Source organism: Hevea brasiliensis, chromosome 11 (assembly GCF_030052815.1).
Source record: "Hevea brasiliensis isolate MT/VB/25A 57/8 chromosome 11, ASM3005281v1, whole genome shotgun sequence".
NCBI lineage: Eukaryota > Viridiplantae > Streptophyta > Magnoliopsida > Malpighiales > Euphorbiaceae > Hevea > Hevea brasiliensis.
This window is the reverse complement of record NC_079503.1, coordinates 3778736-3799891: the sequence shown is the minus strand read 5'-3', so window position 1 is coordinate 3799891 and position 21156 is coordinate 3778736. Positions and strand designations below refer to the sequence as shown.

Here is a 21156-nt window from a genome sequence, read left to right as displayed (position 1 = left end):
ATTGAAGATCATTCAGCTTGAAGTCTTCAGGTATAATTTATACCCTAACCGTAAATATTTCTTTTGATGTATATATTACACATAAATGTATGGACATGTAAAAATGGGTCTTGAGCAGTTTGTATAAAATTTGTATAAAGTTGTAATATATATTGTAGTTTGAAATTCTCTTAATGTAAATTTTGTAATGATGTGTCTAAATTGTTTTGTCTCTAATGAAATATGAATGAAACTATTTTATTTAATTTGAATGAAATGGATTGCTAGTATTTTGATGATAATTGGATAGTGGATTTGAAATTTGAAAGTTGATAAATGTGTTGAGAAATTGATTGAGATTGAGTATGAAATTGAAGCAGTTGTTGAGAAAAATTTTTAGAAGTGCTTTTTACAGATATTTGAAGAACTGTTTTCTCAAAATACAGAGGGAACTCTATCAAAATTTTTATAAAGTTTGCGTAAAAATAAAATGGGCCAAAAATATTAACTAGTTTTAATTTTAACTAAATGTTTTAAGTACTTATTAGAAAATGCTCACCACTTGTCAAAAGTAAGAAAATTGTTTTAAAATCCCTTGTAGGGTACTTAATGAGTTATCGGTAGGTGAAGTTCGGTAGTTCATTAGGTATTCTACGGGATCATGTTATGCCTTGCAGAGGGGTAAGGTGTGACACAAAATTTTTGGTTGGCCAAATGAGGTCTATCCAAATATAGCAAGCCCGTTATGACAGCAGCACACTTGTGAACTTGAGGGTTAAAACCAAAATAATGTGCAATGGGTGTGACCAAACCTCCAAACACAATCTTACCAGTACCCCTAGTAGTTTGGCGGAGCACATGACGGCAAAAGTAATAATCAGGTGAAGCCTTTTTACCAGTTTTGGCACACCACAGAAAAAATAGGTCATATTGAGACATTGTGCCAACACTAGTTCCTCTTCCTAAAATTGCATTTGTAATTAATCTTTGAAGCAATCTCAAGGAGTGACTCTCAATTTTAGAGGCCTTACTGTGCCCCGGTTTGAAAACACCTGCTGAGGGTGCTATTTGCTGCCAAAATTCATACCCATTATAATCCCTGCGGCTGGTAGGCATTTTGAGCAAACCATCAGTAGGAAACCCGAATATATGATGAAAATCATCCATGGACAGCACCCTGTCTTGACCAAGGCATCTAAAGTTGATTGTCAAGTCATTATCCAAGTCATATTTATGCTTACTAGTAGACAGGGATGCCATAAATTCCTGCACTAGAGTGGGGTAAACCAGTTTCTGCTTATGGACAAATCTCACCCAACCCAAAGCATCCAACAAATTCTGCATTTCATCATATACATTCAAAGATTTAAGTGTAAACACACCCAAATACTGAGTCTGAACCATTTCTCCAGCTTCGATTCTTGTCTTATTTCTTTTCATTTCGACAGTAGGCAATACCCATTATCTAGCAGTAGGCATAGATGAAGGAATAGCAAAGTTACCTTTAGATTTCCCTGGGCGCTTTACCGCTAATTTCGGGATTCCACGGCGAACACCAGGTATGGCAGAAGTGGGCGGCGGGACTGGTTGAGGTTGTGTGGGCTGTTCGGGTTTCTTTCTCTTGGCGCCGCTTGTGGTTTTGTGTGGCTTAATACTCTTTGCTTTCTTTTTCTTGTATGTAGCAATGGGGGCATCACCGGAATGGGTTGCCGGCGAGTTAGCATTCATGGGTTGGGTGGGTTGGGGTTGCGGCGTAGGGAGTGAGGAATGGGGAGGGGAGTTTCGAACAAGAGAGGGAAATCGGGCATGGCGAAAATGGAAGACAGGGATCGAAAAAGAAGAAGAATGCAAAGAAGTAGAAGAAGAAAGAAGGAAAATGCTGGTTTAGATGGTGGGTGGTGGAGGTTACGGCGAAGAGGAGGGATTGGTTGTGTCGGAGGCTATGCCGAGAGGAAGAAGGAGGGAGTGGGGTTATCGGGTATGGGTTTGGGTTTAGGCTTGGGCTATGGGCTATGGGTAAAGGTGATGGGCTATGGGCTTTTGGGTTTGGTTTAGTTAGTTGTTTTTTTTTTTTATATCAAATTGGGTTAGTGGGCTTTTTGGGCTTGGGGTGGTTGCGGGCCCATTCTGGTGGAGTGGGTTGTCAACCTGCAAAACCAAATAAACGACACAAGTTAGAACACAAGGATGGAGGTTGTGCCGGAAGTTGTGAAATCTGCTGCCCAAATTTTGCCCAGTGAACATAAGCGACGACACAACCAAAATCGGTTATGCCGCAGGTTGTGAAATAATCTGCCCAAATTGCGCCCAGTGAACACAAGCGACGACACAACCAAAATCGGTTATGCCGCAGGTTGTGAAATAATCTGCCCAAATTGCGCCCAGTGAACACAAGCGACGACACAACCAAAATCGGTTATGCCGCAGGTTGTGAAATCTGCTGCCCAAATTTGACAAAATTACATAGTACCTGAAAAATTGAAACAATTTAGATTTCAAATGATTAGACCTTCATAACATGAATTCTAATTGCTCAACCTGTTATATTTATCAAATACTCATAAAAAATAAATTTTTCAAAGCACCAATTCACACATCCACATTCAAATAATTTTCCTTTTAAACTAAGATGTCAAAATTTGAAAAAACTTTCTCTTAAAATTAATAAAAAGAGCAAGGAATCCAGCAAGATCCACCAGCAAATAATCAACAATAGAAAGATGAAAATCATAAGTGAACAAATTTAAAACTAAAATTTAAAGCTAAAATTTAAAGCTAGAACTAAAATAGAATTTTTTTTTTTAATGCTCATTTGCTTGCAATGAATTGTATCCCATCTGCATAAGAAAATTAGAACAATGTCAAACTCTGAATAAAGAGTATAGAAAAATTTAAAACAAATATATGAAAGAGATAAAGAATCAATGAAAACTTGTGGGTTATGCCCAAAAATGCTAAGTTTAGGTCTTTAGCTTGACCTTACTCAATCAAAATTTTATGGAGAATGAGAGAGATAGCAGGTTGTTATCTTCTCAATTGGCTCATCCACTGAATAATGCCTCAACCTTTGCCCATTTACCTTGAAATTACTAGAATTTTCACCAAAAATTTCCACAGCACCATAAGGGAAAACTTTCACAACTTTAAATGGACCTGACCACCTTGATTTTAATTTTCCTGGAAAAAATTTCAACCTTGAATTGAATAAGAGAACCAAATCTCCTTCTTTAAAGTCCTTTTTCTTGATATACTTATCATGCCAATTTTTAGTTCTTTCTTTATAGATCCTAGCATTTTCATAAGCATCAAGTCTCAATTCTTCTAACTCATCAAGTTGCAAAAGTCTTTTATGTCCAGCAGCTTGTAAATCAAAATTGATTGCTCTAATGGCCCAATAAGCTTTATGTTCTAACTCTACGGGCAAATGGCATAATTTCCCAAAAACTAACCTATAAGGTGTAGTTCCTATGGGGGCTTTAAAGGCTGTTCTATATGCCCAAAGAGTGTCATCTAATTTAAGGTACCAATCTTTTCTAGACTTGTTGACAGTTTTCTCCAAGATTTGCTTAAGTTCTCTATTTGTGATTTCTACTTGGGAATTTGTTTGAGAGTGATATGGTGTGGCAATCCTATGCTTTACCCCATACTTTCTCATCAATTTTTCAAATTAGTGGTTGCAAAAATGGCTACCACCATCACTGATTATGGCACGTGGGGCACCAAATTTGGTCAACAAATTTTTTTAGAAATTTCACCACAACTTTTGCATCATTAGTAGGTGTAGCAATAGCTTCTACCCATTTAGATACATAGTCCACCCCTACCAAGATATATTTATTCCCATAAGAGGATGGAAATGGCCCCATGAAATCAATTCCCCACACATCAAACAATTCAACTTCTAATATGGACTGTTGGGGCATCTCATCTCTCTTAGAAATATTGCCTACCCTTTGGCACCTATCACACTTGCTTACAAAGTTTCTCACATGTTTAAACATATTAGTCCAATAGAAACCTGATGTCAAGATTTTTTCAACAATTTTTGAGACACTAAAATGACCACCATATTCAGAGGAATGACAATGATAAATAACATCATTTATTTCTTCCTCTGGTATACATCTCCTAATTATTCCATCATTACATCTCCTAAACAAAAGAGGTTCTTCCCAAGAATAAAATTTAACATCATGCAAGAATCTTTTCTTTTGCTGCCAAGATAAATCAGGTGGCAAGACACCACAAGACAAGAAATTCACAATATCAGCAAACCATGGAAGTGCAGATTTCAACACATACAACTGCTCATTCATAAAAAACTCATAAATTAGCACAATTTTCATCATCTTTATTTTCAGTTTTTATCCTAGAAAGGTGATCAGCCACCACATTCTCAACACCTTTTTTATCTCTTATTTCTAAATCAAATTCTTGAAGTAACAAAATCCATCTAATCAACCTAGATTTAGCTTCTTTCTTGCTCATTAAATACCTTATTACTGCATGATCAGTGAAAACTATTACCTTTGAGTTGACCAAATAAGAACGAAACTTATTGAGTGCAAATACTACCGCAAGGAACTCCTTTTCAGTTGTAGCATAATTAACTTGAGCTTCATCAAGGGTTTGGCTTGCATAGTAAATGGCATAAGGTTTTCTATCTTTTCGCTGGCCAAGGACAGCTCCAACAGCAAACTCGCTTGCATCACACATGATTTCGAATGGCAAAGTCCAATCCGGGGGTTGCATGATAGGAGTTGTTGTTAATGCTGTCTTTAACCTGCAAAAAGAAACCATACAATCTTGATTAAAATCAAATTTAACATCATGATTCAAAAGATTTGTTAAGGGTTTAGCAAGTTTAGAAAAAGTCCTGAATAAATCGCCAGCAAAACCCAGCATGTCCAAGAAAACTCCGCACTCCTTTGACAGTGGTTGGAGGGGGCATTTTTTCAATAATTTCTATTTTGGCTCTATCTACTTCTATTCCCCTGTTTGAGATCAAATGCCCTAAAACGATCCCCTCTTGGACCATAAAGTGGCATTTCTCCCAATTCAACACCAGATCATTATCAGCACACCTCTGCAAGATTTTAGATAAATTAGTCAAGCATGAATCAAAATTAGTGCCATATACTGAAAAGTCATCCATGAAGACCTCCATAATTTCTTCAATAAAATCAGAAAAAATGGCCATCATGCACCTTTGAAAGGTGCCAGGCGCATTACACAATCCGAATGGCATCCTTCGATAGGCAAAGGTGCCATAGGGACAGGTAAAGGTAGTTTTTTAGTCATCAGGATGGATTGAAATTTGAAAGAAACCAGAATATCCATCTAAGTAACAAAAGAAAGAATGCTTGGCTAATCTCTCTAACATTTGATCCATAAAAGGAAGGGGAAAATGATCTTTTCTTGTAGCATCGTTCAACTTCCTATAGTCTATGCACATTCTCCAACCTGTAACAGTTCTAGTGGGTATCAATTCATTATTCTCATTTTTAACAATTGTTACCCCACCTTTTTTTGGTACAACATGCACAGGACTCACCCACTCACTGTCAGAAATGGGGTAAATAATTCCAGCAGCTAGTAATTTTAGGATTTCCTTTTTCACAACATCCTTCATTGTAGGATTCAATCTTCTTTGGTGTTCAATAGAACGTTTACTATTTGGCTCTAGGAAAATCCTATGCATACAGACTGTTGGACTAATTCCCTTTATATCATCAATTGCATAACCCAAAACTCTTCGATATTTTCTCAAAACTCTCAACAATTTTTCATTCTCAATATCAGTCAAAGATGCATTAATTATAACAGGATATGTTCCATTTGGTCCAAGAAAAGCATACTGAGGTTGGAAGGAAGAGGTTTAAGATCTACCTTTGGGGCATCCTCTACCTCTAATGATGGTGGTTTAATCTCCAAAGTTTGCACTTTTTCAAGTTGAAAAATTGTGGCCTCAGGATGTGGTGGAGAGCTCTCCAAGTATTGTGCAAAAGCAGTTATGTTGTGATTATCATCATCAATGCTCCCACCATGGACTAAGCAATTTTCAAGTGGGTCTTGTGGATAGCTTTTTCTGAAATGCTCTTGAACAATCTCATCAATAATGTCTACCCGCAAACAAGACTCAACTTCTTCATATTTCCTTTTCATGGCTGGATTGATGTTGAATATCATTTGATCATCTACCACTCTAAGTGTCAATTTCTCACCCTTTACATCAATTAATGCACCAGCTGTTGCCAAAAAGGGTCTTCCCAATAAGATAGGAACTTTTTTGTCTTCTTACATATCTAAAATGACAAAGTCCATCGGAATGTAGAATTTGCCAACCTTGATAGGCACATTTTCTAGAATGCCTTCTGGATACTTAATTGAACGGTCAGCCAATGAAAGATACATGTTTGTGGGCTTCAACTCTCCCATATTCAACTTCTCATATATTGAAAGAGGCATTAGGCTGACACTAGCTCCAAGGTCACATAAGGCATTTGCCACACAATTATCACCTATATGACAAGGAATGGAAAACACCCGGATCTTTGAGTTTGGGAGGTAACTTCTTCTGAATTATAGCACTGCATTGCTCTCCCAAGTTGATGGTGTCATAATCTTCTAGCCTTTTCTTGTTGGTAAGAATCTCCTTCAAAAATTTGGCATAACTTGGCATTTGGGATAGTGCCTCAGTGAATGGCACATTGATATACAACTTCTTTAGCACTTCAAGGATTTTGCCAAATTGTTTGTCTAGCTTATGCTTGATGAATCTTTGAGGGTAGGGAAGGGTGGGCTTGTAAGTTTCAAGTGGGATGTATGGTTTCTCTCCCTCATCTTGCTCACTTTTGCTTTCTTCTTCTTTTTCATTTTTCTTTCTCTCAACTGAATTTTCTTCTTTTGTGCTCTCTTTTTCTTCTCTCTTGTTTTCACTCTCTTGACCAACTTTCTTACCACTTCTCAAGGTCATAACCTTACATTGTTCATGAGGGTTTTGTGGTTGGCTAGGTAGTTTTCTATAAGATTTGCTTCCCGAGGAGCTTGCTTGTTGAGCCAATTGAGTCTCCAACATATGATTGTGGACTTGTAATTGATCCATGGTTTGTCTCATGTGTTGCATTTCTTCCTCCAATTTGCTATTCATCTTTCTTTGTTCAGCAAAAAATTTCTCCATCATGCTTTCCAAGGTTGGCTTCGGTTCATGAGGTGGAAGGGATTGTTGTGCTCTTGTTTGATATCCAGGTTGTGGCTGCCTTGTGGGCTGAAATTGAGGTTTATTTTGCTGCATATACTATTGGTTATGAGTATAATTTGAGCTTTGACCTTGTTGAGCAAAAGTTGCTTGTGGTCTCCATGTTGACTTGTTCACATTAGAGTAAGAATTTCCCATAGGTTTTTGTTGATAACCTCCTGCATAAGCAGCTTGTTCTTGCAAATAATCATCACCATAAGAAGAGTAATCAACTCCACAACTTTGGGTTCCATCTGTGTAGGCAACTTGTTGCATAGTTGTAGGAGTTGAGGTTATTGCCTTTGTGCAAAAATCACTAAGAAGCTAAGTCAACTGATCAAATCTTACATTCATGTAGCTAACTGAGTCAAGTTCATAAATTCCAGCCTTCTTTGGCTCAAGTACTCTAGGATTTCCCCACAAATGGGTATTATGAGCAATCTTCTCTAATAAATCATAGCATTCTTCACTTGTCATTCTCATGAAATCTCCTCCTGCTTGTGAATCAATTGTGTTTCTTATGGCTGGAGTAACTCTGGTATAGAAATTCTGAACAATCATCCATTTGGGTATTTCATGATGAGGACATTGCCTTTCAAGCTCCTTAAATCTCATCCAAGATTCATATAAAGTTTCATCATCTCTTGGCTTAAAAGCTACCATCAAATTTCTCAAATGAGTGGTCTTCCCAGGTGGGAAAAATTGAGATAGAAAAGCTTGAGATAGCTGCTCCCAAGTAGCTATAGTAGCTTGTGGAAGTGAGTCATACCACTCCAATGCTGAATCCCGAAGAGAGAATGGAAATAAGGTGAGCTGAATCACTTCATCTAAAACTCCAAGTTGTCTTTGTGTGCCACATATCATCAAAAATTTCTTCAAATGAGAATGAGGATTTTCAAGTGGACTACCTCCAAATTGTGAATTCTGAACCATTTGAATGAGACCAGTCTTTAACTCAAATTGATTAGCTCCAATAATAGGTCTGTTATCTCTCACATCAGCACATCTAGGAAAAGCATAATCTAACATGGATCTTCTCTGAGTATCATTTTGATTAACAACTTCATTTTGTCTATTTTGCTCATTTCCTCCATTATCTCCACCAATAGCTGTATTTTGATTCCCCATATTTTCAATTGTCTCCTCTTGCTCAAATCTTTGTTGTTCTTCTTTTTCTGCTTCCTTTCTTCTCTTGTATTCCTTTTTGTTGGCTCGACAGAATTTTTCAATTTCAGGGTTGAACAACAATTCAGTATCACTTGTGTTTTTCGATCGTCTCATAAACAAAAAAAGTACCTGAAAAACACAAGGAACAACAGTGAAAATAAAAGAAAATAAAAATTCTAATCAGCTTAAAACAATTAAAATCCAACTTAAAAACAAACAACTCCCCGGCAACGGCGCCAAAAACTTGATAGTGTGTCCGCAAGTGCACGGGTCACAGTAGTATAGTTTTAAAAATAATATCGTTCCCACAGGGAATTGTGCTTAAATTGGAAATAAAAGGATAAGCTAATTAGAATGATAAAATTTAAAGATATTAAAAATGAAATTTAAAATTAAAATTGGTATTTGAGGAATTTAAACTAAATCAAACAATTAACTAAATTAATTAAACTAGATTACTAAAATTTAATTTGAAATTTCTATTTGTGAAATGTGGAAGAATTAAATCTAAATTCAATAAAAATTAAAGCAATTCTAGAGATACGGTTTTCAATATTATTTGCATGTGGTTTATCCCTAATTTAGCCAAACATATGAGAATTGCAATTTTGAGGGAAATCAATTCTTAATTCTTTGAAACCTTTTTCAAGCATTTCAAAGTTGGTATTCATTAAATCAAACCATGTTTTCACGGTATTTCAAACCTAACAAAAACCCAATTAAAGCTCTAATTGATTTCTGGAAAGTCCCCTTAATCCTCTTAGCTTATCTCTAACACCAAAAAAACTAAGTTTATTGCAAGATTATCTATCCCAAATATTCACTTTTCAGTCAATCTATTAAGGATTAAAGCTTAACTTAATGAGGGCCCATTCATCAAGCAAGGCAACAAGCTCACAAGCAATAAATCAAAATGTAACAAATCTCATTTAAATGACTAAATCAGTTCAAAACCACAATACAAAGCAATATTTACAAACCCATCTCTAGAATCTCAAATAACTACTCACAAATCATAGTTTCAAGTCAAACCCAAGTGTAGAAATGAAGAAATAATGAAAATCTAAGTTAAGGAATAGAAAAACCCAGAAGAATGCTGATGAATCTGCTGTTGGAGAGTGCCGAAAATGGCCTCTGCTGCTGCTGGAAAATAGTTCCCGTCCTCCTCTCTTTCTCTCCTTCTTTCTTGCCAAAAAATGCGTCTCTTCCTCCTTCTTTCTTTTGCCAAAAAATCTCTCCCTTCCTTCTTATGGAAAGAAATAGATAAAAGGAGGTTTTAAATGGGTCAGGATTTGCCCTAGAATGGGTAAAAAGGTGGAGGATTCCAAAGAAAATGAGGTATTAAATCAGAGGAACGAAAATGCCACGTCAGCTATTTTTAGTAAAAATGACATAAGCTGAATCGGTTGTGTCGCAGGTTGTGAAACCTGCTGCTTGAGAAAAACTGCATATCTGACGATCGACACAACCTGCGACATAAGCTAAATCGGTTGTGCTGCAGGTTGTGTCACTCTCGGCCTTTTTTAACTCAACTTCAAAATTTTTGCAATTCAACTCTAATTTCCTCCAAATGGCTGCTCTGATTAAAATACACCAAATTTCTCCAAATTTAACCTACAAAACAAATAAATTCCAAAAATTAAACTAAGAAGTGTAAAATTGTAAAATTGACTAAATATATGTTAATATCTATAGTAATAGCTATGAACAAGGGTAAATTATATACAAAAATTATAACTAAATGATGATATAAAATGCATGCATCAATTACATATCTCTTCTTTAATCTTTTAAAGCATGTGGAATTGAGTTGAATTTGCATGAAAAATTAAGAAAATGATAAGTATTTGGGAAGGTGAAATTTCGGCAGCCTTGATGTATGAGAGTATGATAAGTTTAATTGACATTAAACTTGCCTAGAGATGGCATTAGATGTGTATATGTGATGGATATATTGATTCGGTTTAGGTTGCATGAGATGTGATTATGGAGGTTAGGGTTTTGCATGAAATTTGGGAATTTGTTGATATGATACTCAAATGAGGTAGTTGAGGTCAATTCTTGACCATTTGATGAGAATTGGTTGAGTTTTAAAGTTGGTAGTAGTGTTGAATTGTTGCATTGGAAGTGTTATTTCCATGCAGGGATTTTGGACCTTGAGTCCAGTGCATTTGTATGGCCGGCCATAAGTAGAGCTAGATAGCTCTAATTGGTATAAGGCCAATTAGAGGTGAAACTAAGACCTAAAACCACAAATCCCATGAAGAAACCTTACCTAGAAACTGATCACAAATTACCTTAAATTTTGCTTGAATCCGGAATGACCTAATCTAGACCAGTAAAAATGACCATATAAACAGTAAATGTTCAAATAGGCATAACTCATTGTAGAAAGCTCCAAATGACCTGCTTCTTGAACCAATGAAAAGCTTAGACATAGTAGAACATTTTTCATAAAGATTAGGAACCCTAATTCTGACCCTAACCAAACCAATTTGCTAGGTAAAGTCAGGTTATCAAATCTGCCTGGATCAAAACTAACCTAGAAATTCTGAACTTTAGGCCATCTGACCAGTTGTGGCAAAAATGCCATAACTCAGTCCACAAAACTGCAAATGTAGTGATTCAAAAGCCAAAATCTTCATAAGACTTAGAACTATAATTTTGATGTTTTGACCAGAACTTAGAACCAAATGAAACTTAAGGAAATTATTAGGAGAAATTAGGAATTACCAATCTGGAAATTCCTGCACTTAGACAAATTGACTATTTGACACTCGGATAGTAAATGAACCATAACTTCTAGTAGAAAACTCCAATCAGGATGGGCCAAATTGATTTGGAAACTTAAGAAATAGAGCAACAATTTTGGTTTAGAACCCTTACTCAAATTTTGAGTGTAAGGACTTCAGAAATGAGTTGCAAATACTGACTTGAACCTGAAATCCTGCATGGACAGGGTTAGGAGTCTAGGTTGGTTAATTAGCCATAACTCACCCTATACAACCACAAATTTAGTGATTCTTGAACCTGTGTAACCATGAGACATAGAGAAACAACTCATATGAAGAACACTAAGCCAAATTATGGCTGTAACTAGTCCAAATAACTTGACAAAATTGAGTTCCAGAATCTGCCCTGTTCTGGAACAGTATTGGTCACTAGACCAGTACTTGGTAAATTGTCCATAACTAGAGCTAGGAAACTCCAAATTGAATGATTCAAAAAGAAAATTAAACATAAGACAATAAAGAACAATTTTCATGAAGAAAGTGTGGTCAAATTACTACTGTAGCTTAACCTAAAATGAGAATGAAATTAAGACTGAAAGTCTGAAATTCATGAGGTACACTCACAATAAATTGAAATATGTTTGGTACTTAATGCTAATGAATCATTGAACATGAATATGTATTTGGGACTCATGTTCCCAACATGATTGAAACAAAAATGCTATGAAGCATGAACACAACATATGGTAAAAATTATGTGACTTATGAATGTCTAAGAATACTAATTACCCATGTATGCCTACATATGCTTGTATGGGTTGGATAGATTGGCATGCCAATAGGATTCTATTTGTAGTACTGCTTATGGCTTTGTGTCATTCTGTTATCATGGCTTTTATGCCATTCTGTTATCATGGCTTCTAGCCATTCTGTTACATGATGATGTATATGGCTTTATGCCCGATTGCTACTATGGCTTTTTAGACATTCTGTTGCATACCTAGTTGACATTATGTGTGCCACGGTATGACGACCTGAGGCACAAGAGTGTCTAGTGCTAATTTACCTACTTATCTAGTCCAGTCAATCTATTATAGGTTACTTAGGCATTGAAAAATATTAATGAGATTAAATATGTATTGAAATGAAATAAGGAAATTAAATATCAAGATAAAGAAAAAGAAAGATCCTAATAGAATAAATGTTACCAAAGATCAGTAAAATGAGTAAAAGGTTAAATGAGGTTTAAGATCATTATAGGATCAATCAATATAATGTTAGAAAGAATTGATATCATAAATCTTAAATAGCCTTAAATCAATCCATAATTCATTAAATATGTATTTGCCTTATAAGTACAAAAATCTTGAAATTATTAATTTTACTTGTATATTATATTTTCATTCTATTATTGCACCACCAAGTAAAAATGCTTAGCGCGTTGGATTTTCCATGCATAGGTACTGAAAATAAAATCCAGTGGACTCTAGACTGGGATTTTTGGGAGTACGAATCTGCAGCCAGTATCGAGCGTGTCACCTCACTTCGCAGTGCATTTTATAAGATCTGCTAGGCCATAGTAGTTAATTTTTGTACATTGTACTCAAACATTAAGGTTGTAATGTAATATATAATTTTGTATAAGAGTTTGTATATGATGTAAACTATAAAATTTTTGTAATAAATTGTACATTGATGAAATTAATGAAATTTGAGTATTTCATGTATCACTTGAGTATGAATGAATGAGAATTTGAATGATTTTGTGATTTGAATTTGAGAATAATTATGAGATTATGGATTGGAAATATGATAATATAGATTGAATTCTTAAAACAGGTAAATAGTATAATACGTCAAATGTTAATAAAACAGGAAAAACTCCGTCAATTTCTTCAATGAAAATAAATTAAGCAATATATAAAAATGTCATTAAAATAGAAAGTGAATAAAGTAAGAGAATATAAGGTGTTCTGGCACAGAATGTAGTATTTTTTGCTCGACTACACTGTAAATTGGGTAAGAGGTGTTACACTTATTACTAAATAAATGCCTGATTATATGTGCTAATTAATGATCATATTCTAATCTCATAATTTGTTTTTATTTTAATTTTTTTATCCTTTTTAATTTAATCCATTTTCTTCTCACATGGATTAAATAAAGCAATAAAGTAAAAAAGTAAAATGCATGCAGTTGCGAATTTTAAAAAAATTAAAGTAAATTTATAAAAAAATAAATAATAAAATACTATAAATTATCAATAATACGATATTAGTATATTACAAAAACTATCAAGCATTATATCATTGTTAGTGTTATAAAAAATATTACTTTTTATTTTTAATTTTATAAAAAAATTAATAATTATATATATATATATGACGATTTACATCTGCTATTGGATGTAGGATATATTTGTTATTGAAGTTGTTGTTAGAAAAGTATTTCTAAATACTTAATTAGAGAGTATAAGAATTTTATTTAAAATTAAATTTGGCACATCTTAGTCATAACAAATCTAGTAAATAATTTTTTTTTCCAATATCATATAAAATATATATTTTTTAACCTTATAATCTTAACTCCAAATGGGAAGCCGATTACATTCGACATAGTTGCGGTCCGATTTAGGCCATAATCGGAATTGAAATCGGATAGGTGATTTCGATTTAGGCAGGGGAGTGGCTGGATTGGACCGGCTAAGCCCAATTCCTCATGGTTCTAACCTTAACTTTTCTAATTTGAGTTTATGAATAATTCGTTTCGGTTGTATTCAATTACAATAGAAAGTCAATTAAAATGTTTAATTCCTTAAAAAAATTAAAATGTTTAATTTTAATGGAATAGGCCTTTAATTGAGGTCATTAATTAAAATTTTCAAATTTAAATATAATTTTATTTAAATTTGTGAGAGATATTTTAACTATAAATCAAAATAGAAAGTTAATCGTCTTAATACATATATATATATATATTTTTTTTTTGACACCCCTTACCCGTCTACAGTATATCCTAGTAAGATATGTCACACAGTATACCGGAACACCGTATTTTATCTCAATTATTTTTATTCTTCTTTAATTTATTTTTATCATAGTTTTGAATATATTTTGTGAAATATAATTCATTTAAGTCATTTATTGAAGTCATAAATTTATTTGAGGTTCCACAAATTTTATAGAAAATTCGGCAGAGTTCCGGCTAAAAATGGAGAAAACAGTTCTTCGGAACCTGTTAAAAACACTTCCAATAATCATTTCCAATCATTCTCAAACTCCAATATTTTCCACAACATTTTCATTTCTCAATCATTCATTTCTCATGGTATTCATATATAAGCAATAAATAAATACTCAATTTTTCCATTCATAAACACAATTTCCACTATTTACATTAATACCAAAATACATTACATAAGTTTCAATTACATATGAGAAAATAATAGTTAATTACAAAATATCAAAATAAAACCTAGTGTCCTATCAATGCACTGATGACGGTGAGATGACACGGACACTATGCAGAGCTGCAGATGGTCTCACCCAGTCTGTGGTCTACTGGGCTCTCCATCGGTCTCTCCAGAACCTACGCGTGGCAAAAGCAACGCACTAAGCAATAATGCTTCGTGGTGCCAATAATAAAATAAAAAGAAATAACAGAAAATAAATATGCAGTGAATGTATTGATGTCTCATTGCAAATAAATTTTCGTTGAGTATTTGTAGTTTTACTTATTTTGTACTTGTTATATTCATTATTTCATTAAATTTATCCACTTTCATTTTTGGTTACCCAAGTAACCTATACTGGATGACTGGACTGGATAAACGGGTAAACTGGCACTGGTTATTAAGTATCTCGGGCCGTCACACCATCGGTCACATATGTATCTCTCGGTATGCAACAGAACAGCTAATAAGCTGTAATAACATTAGGCACAAGGCCAAGTATCAATATAATGTCAAAATGGCTAAAAGCCATAAAATCACAGAATGGCATAATGCCATGTGCAGTGCTGCTAACTGAACCCTATTGGCATGCCAAGCTATCCAAACCAATCTTGTTAGGTATACTAGGGCATTTTACACTTTAGAGTTTTACAATTTTTGAATTTCAAGTTTTGGTGTTACTATTTACTTCATTAGTCAACTAAAATGTTGACTTTTACATAGACAATAGGTACATTGGTTTTAATACTCCCAACATACCACATTTTACATTCAAAATTTGTTGGTATTGGTTGCCAATACCATTTCTAAGCTTAAAGTTAATTGAGCAGAATTTTCAGTTTTCATACCTTATATTTACTATTCCATTAGTCATTTTTTCAGTGGGAATTTAGCAAAATGATCAACATGAAAGTTGTTCCTTATTTTGTCTAGTTGAATTTCCTTTTTTGAATCACTCCATTTGGAGTTTTGTAGCTCAAGTTATGGTCCAAAAACCACAACTGGTCGGATTGAAATTTTTCTGGACTGACCATATCTACAGTACAGTGAACAGTGACTGCAACTCCCTTGTTATTCATTTGGTTATTCTGCAGAAAAAGATTGCAGGTCACCCGGATTGGGGCAAGCTTTTGGTCCACTTGGTTTGGTCTTATGGGCATGGTTTCTTTACCAAAGTTGTGCCATTATGTGTCTAGTTTCATGTCCAATTGGCCTTACACCAATTTAACCTCTACAATTCAAGTTATGGCTGCCCAAACCTGCTGGACTCATGTCCAATTCTGCAGGTCACCTAGGGCGGCTACACTAAACCCAAATCCCATCAATAAACACACTTCATTTCTTGTTTACCAATAACGAAATGGTCACTAATTGACCATTAAAATGTTCCTACACCATTATAGGATTAAAACCTTAATTTGGTCAAAATCCTAAATTCTCAATTCCTCTATTCTTCCATTAACTTATAATATAAGGTGCTAAGTGTTAATTTCATATCAAAGGACAGCTTATATACTCTTTTAATCTAAAAAAAATCATCAAAACTCTCATAAGTTCATGGCTGCCAAAAATGGTAAAAATTCATCAGGCAACTTTTGTTTAATTTCACTTAATTTTCACACTTAATTCCTACTCCACATATGATATACATAAAATTTCTAAAAGGAATTGGCACTAATCTCTTTGGAACTAAGTTTGGGTCTTGCAAAACTTTAGTTTTTCTTCAAAATTTTGCTGCCCAAAGCTTCCTCAAGGTGTGGGGTGAATTTTTTGTGAAGACAACTAGGGCTTTTATGGTGTGGAAGCTAGGGAAAATCGAGCTTGAAAAAGCTTGTTCATGGAGGTTAGGGAAGGAATGGTTTACGGCAAGGAAATGAAGAAGGGAGAGAATTCTGATTTTTCTTCCATTTCCAGCCCATTAAGTCTATTTTAAATAAAGTTAAGCCATGTGTCCATATGGGATAGGTTGAGAGAACTTTAATGACATCATTATGATGTCATAATGTCATTTTCTTTCCTTTTCTTTTCATTTCTTATCTAATTAATTTCAATTAAATTTTTAACAACATTTATTCATATTTCATGTTATATAAATTATATATTTAACTGGACAAGTTGGCAAAAAATTATCTCTGAAAATGAAATGACCAAAATGCCCTCCGTTTGGCTTAACGGGCCAAAATTGTCTGTACCGATTGAAAAATTTTTCTAAGTATTTTCTTGGCATTCTAATGCCATGAGAACCTCAATAACCCTTCTTTGGAGTCCCAATAATTATTTTATAATTTTTCTCCTGGGTCTAGGGCTCCTAGTTACGAGAACCGCAACTTCTCACTAGGTTACCCATCGTTAGGGCACCGGCTCATTTAACTTGGTTGTATTTTATTTCTAAAATTTTTCCTAAATTTTTCTTATTAATATTTGAGTTAATTATGGTTCTTCACTTTAGTTTAAATATTTTTCCAAACGTTCTAACTGTTGGATCGACATTGGTCATCAAACAAAGATGCATTTTAATTGCTACAGGGAGGGTGTTACAACTCTTCCCCTCTAATTTAAATTTCGTCCTCGAAATTTACCTGATGCAAACAGTTGAGGGAACTGTTGCCTCATCGTCTCTTCACTTTCCCAAGTTGCCTCCTCGGTGTTGTGGTGCCTCCAAAGCACTTTCACCAGTGGAATCTGCTTATTCCTCAACTCTTTCACTTCCTGAGCCAGAATCCTTATGGGTTCTTCTTCATATGTCAAATCCGGTTGTACTTCAATTTCTTCCATGGAGATGATATGTGAAGGATCTGAGCGGTATCTTCTTAGTATAGACACGTGGAACACATTGTGGATCTTGTATAGCTATGGTGGTAAAGCTAACCTATAAGCTACTGGTCCCACACATTCAATGACTTTATATGAGCCAATGAACCTAGGGCTTAACTTACCTTTTCTTCTAAACCTTAGTACCTTCTTCCACGGTGACACCTTGAGGAACACTTTATCGCCAACTGCATATTCTATTTCTTTTCTCTTCAAGTCAGCATAGGATTTCTGTCTGTCTGAGGCAATTCTAGGTAATGGATACTTATTTTTCACTTTCACTTTATTCAACTGCCAGTAATCAATGCATAACCTCAAAGTCCCATCCTTCTTTTTCACAAACAGCACTGGAGCTCCCCATGGTGACACACTGGGGCATATGAATCCCTTATCCAGTAACTCCTGTAACTGGATTTTCAGTTCCTTCAATTCTATGGGTGCCATCCTATAAGGAGCAATAGAGATTGGTGCTGTACCCGGCAGTGTCTCAATAGCAAATTCAACTTCTCTTTCTGGTGGCAAACCAGGCAATTCTTCAGGGAATACATCTGGGAAGTCTTTTACTGTGGGTATGTCACACAGATCTGGCTTAGCCTGCCTAGTATCCACCACATGTGCTAGGTAGGCTTCACAGCCTTTTCTCATCAGTTTTCTTACAACTGTGGCTGAGATGACATTGGACAAGAAATCTGTCCTTTCCCCTATAACTGTAATCTCATTACCCTCAGGAGTTTTCAAAGAATCCTCTTCGGTTTACAATCAACCATTACCTGATGACGTGACAACCAGTCCATTCCCAAAATCACGTCAAACTCATGGAAAGGCAACTCAATTAGGTCTGCTAAGAATTCATACTCCTGAATCCTTAACGGGTAACCCTTGTACACTTTGTTCACCACTACACTGTGGCCCAATGGATTAGTGACTAGAATGTCTTGGTCACTCTCCCCTACTAGTATTCCCCTTTCTACGGGTAGGTTGATGCAGATGTATGAATGAGCGGATCTTGGATCCACCAATGCATGCACAGATGTATTGTAGAGGGAGAACGTACCCCTGATGATGTCCGGAGCATCTTGCTCCTCCTGAGCTCTCATGGCATAGGCTCTGGCAGGTAGTCTGCCCTCAGGCCTCTCTGCTGGCTCAGATGTAGGCCTTTGTGATGGTCCCACTGCCTCAGATTTGCCAGATTTCCTTCCCCTTTGTGGTGCAGGAGCAGGTCTGTCTACTTGTGTTGGAGCAGCTGTAGTAGTTCTGCGTGGACAGTTCCTCAGCTGATGCTCTGTCGACCCACACCTTAAGCAGGCACCAGTCACTCTCCAACACTCCCCCTTATGCCACTTCAGGCAATGTGGATATGCAGAAGATGCTGGGGCTAGTCCCCTGAACCCCATCCCTGGAGAGCTACCCACTGATGGTGTGGACTGACCTCTCCTAGGGGTAAACTGTGGCCTGGGCCCCTGACCCTGACCTTGACCTTGTGGTTGACCTGAACTCTGTGCACCTTTGAACTTCTTCCCAGGTGTAGGAGATGAACTAGATTGACCCGGGCCCCTCTTCTGCTGTTTCTCTCTTCTGGTCTGCTCACTTATTCTAACCTTTTCAACTTTTATTGCAACTTTCACTAACTTGGTGAAGTCGGTGATTCCCAAGGCAGTAATCATGATCTTTATGTTGTCATTTAATTCCTCTTCAAATCTCTTACACCTTTCGGCCTCATTAGGGACTATCTCCCTTCCGTAGCGGCTCAATCTGATAAATTCCTTTTCATACTCGGCTACTATCAGCTGTCTCTGCCTCAGGTTAATGAACTCTCTTCTTCTCTCTTCCAGGTATACACTACGCACATATTTCTTCTTGAATTCTAAGAGGAAGAAGTCCCAAGTTATTACTTCTGGTTGCACTTCACTAGACAACATATCCCACCATTCATATGCATCATCTTGCAACAGAGATATGGCAGCTTCTAGGTTTTGCTATGGAGTGCAGTGGAGTTGTTTTAAAATCCTTCCTGTTCTGTTTAACCAATTTTCAGCTGCAACAGAATCATCTTCTCTCTTGCCAAAGAAATCCACTGCTCCAAATTTTCTTAGTCTTTCCAAGTGTGATTTCTGCTGTGGAGGTGGTGGTGGTGGTGGCATTACCCCAGCCATTTGTTTGAAGAATTCTGCTATTTGCTGGAACACGACCTGTGGAGGCTAAGTAGGCTCTGCTGGAGCTGGTGGAGCAGGTTCTCCCCTACCCCGCCTCTGCCGGCAGTGGAGCATGACTCTCCACTTCCTCCTCAACTGCCCTCTGAGATGTGGGGTTCATATCCTAATCAAAATAACAAAGACAAACAGATATGCATTAGTGTCACCTCGACTCTTACAAATGCAATGTATGGTATGGACTCAATCTAGGCCCAGAAACTCCTAAACCGTGCTCTGATACCACTAAATGTGACACCCCTTACCCGTCTACAGTATATCCGAGTAAGATATGTTACACAGTGTACCGGAACACTGTATTTTATCTCAATTATTTTTATTCTTCCTTAATTTATTTTTATCATAGTTTTGAATATATTTTGTGAAATATAATTCATTTAAGTCATTTATTGAAGTCATAAATTTATTTGAGGTTCCACAAATTTTATAGAAAATCCGGCAGAGTACTGGCTAAAAATGGAGAAAACAGTTCTTTGGAACCTGTTAAAAACACTTCCAATAATCATTTCCAATCATTCTCAAACTCCAATAATTATCAAAATCTCAATATTTTCCACAACATTTCCATTTCTCAATCATTCATTTCTCATGGTATTCATATATAAGCAATAAATAAATACTCAAATTTTCTATTCATAAACACAATTTCCACTATTTACATTAATACCAAGATACATTACATAAGTTTCAATTACATATGAGAAAATAAAAGTTAATTACAAAATATCAAAATAAAACCTAGTGTCCTACCAATGCACTGATGACGGTGAGGTGACACGGACACTATGCAGAGCTGCAGATGGTCTCACCCTGTCTGTGGTCTACTGGACTCTCCATCGGTCTCTCCAGAACCTACGCGTGGCAAAAGCAATGCGCTAAGCAATAATGCTTAGTGGTGCCAATAATAAAATAAAAAGAAATAACAGAAAATAAATATGCAGTGAATGTATTGATGTCTCATTGCAAATAAATTTTCGTTGAGTATTTATAGTCTTACTTATTTTGTACTTGTTATATTCATTATTTCATTAAATTTATCCACTTTCATTTTTGGTTGCCCAAGTAACCTATACTGGACGATTGGACTGGATAAACGGGTAAACTGGTACTGGGTGTCAAGTACCTCGGGCCGTCACACCATCGGTCACATATGTATCTCCCGGTGTGCAATGCGGCTAATAAGTGTAATAACATTAGGCACAAGGCCAAGTATCAACATAATGTCGAATGGCTAAAAGCCATAAAATCATAGAATGGCATAATGCCATGTGCGATCTTTAATCGAACCCTATTGGCATGCCAAGCTATCCAAACCAATCTTGTTAGGTATACTAGGGCATTTTACACTTTTGAGTTTTACAATTTTTGAATTTCAAGTTTTGGTGTTACTATTCACTTCATTAGTCAACCAAAATATTGACTTTTGCATAGAAAATAGGTACATTGGTTTTAATACTCCCAACGTACCACATTTTACATTCAAAATTTGTTGGTATTGATTGCCAATACCATTTCTAAGCTTAAAGTTAATTGAGCAGAATTTTCAGTTTTCATACCTTATCTTTACTA

General features: G+C 35.7%; 1 non-coding gene across 1 annotated transcript; it reads left to right on the top strand.

Moving 5' to 3' along the window:
* The first annotated feature begins 7787 nt into the window (after window positions 1–7787).
* On the top strand, window positions 7788–7894 carry LOC131170804 (small nucleolar RNA R71). The gene has a single exon (XR_009141571.1). It is a non-coding gene; the product is annotated as a small nucleolar RNA R71 (small nucleolar RNA).
* The last annotated feature ends 13262 nt before the right edge of the window (window positions 7895–21156 follow it).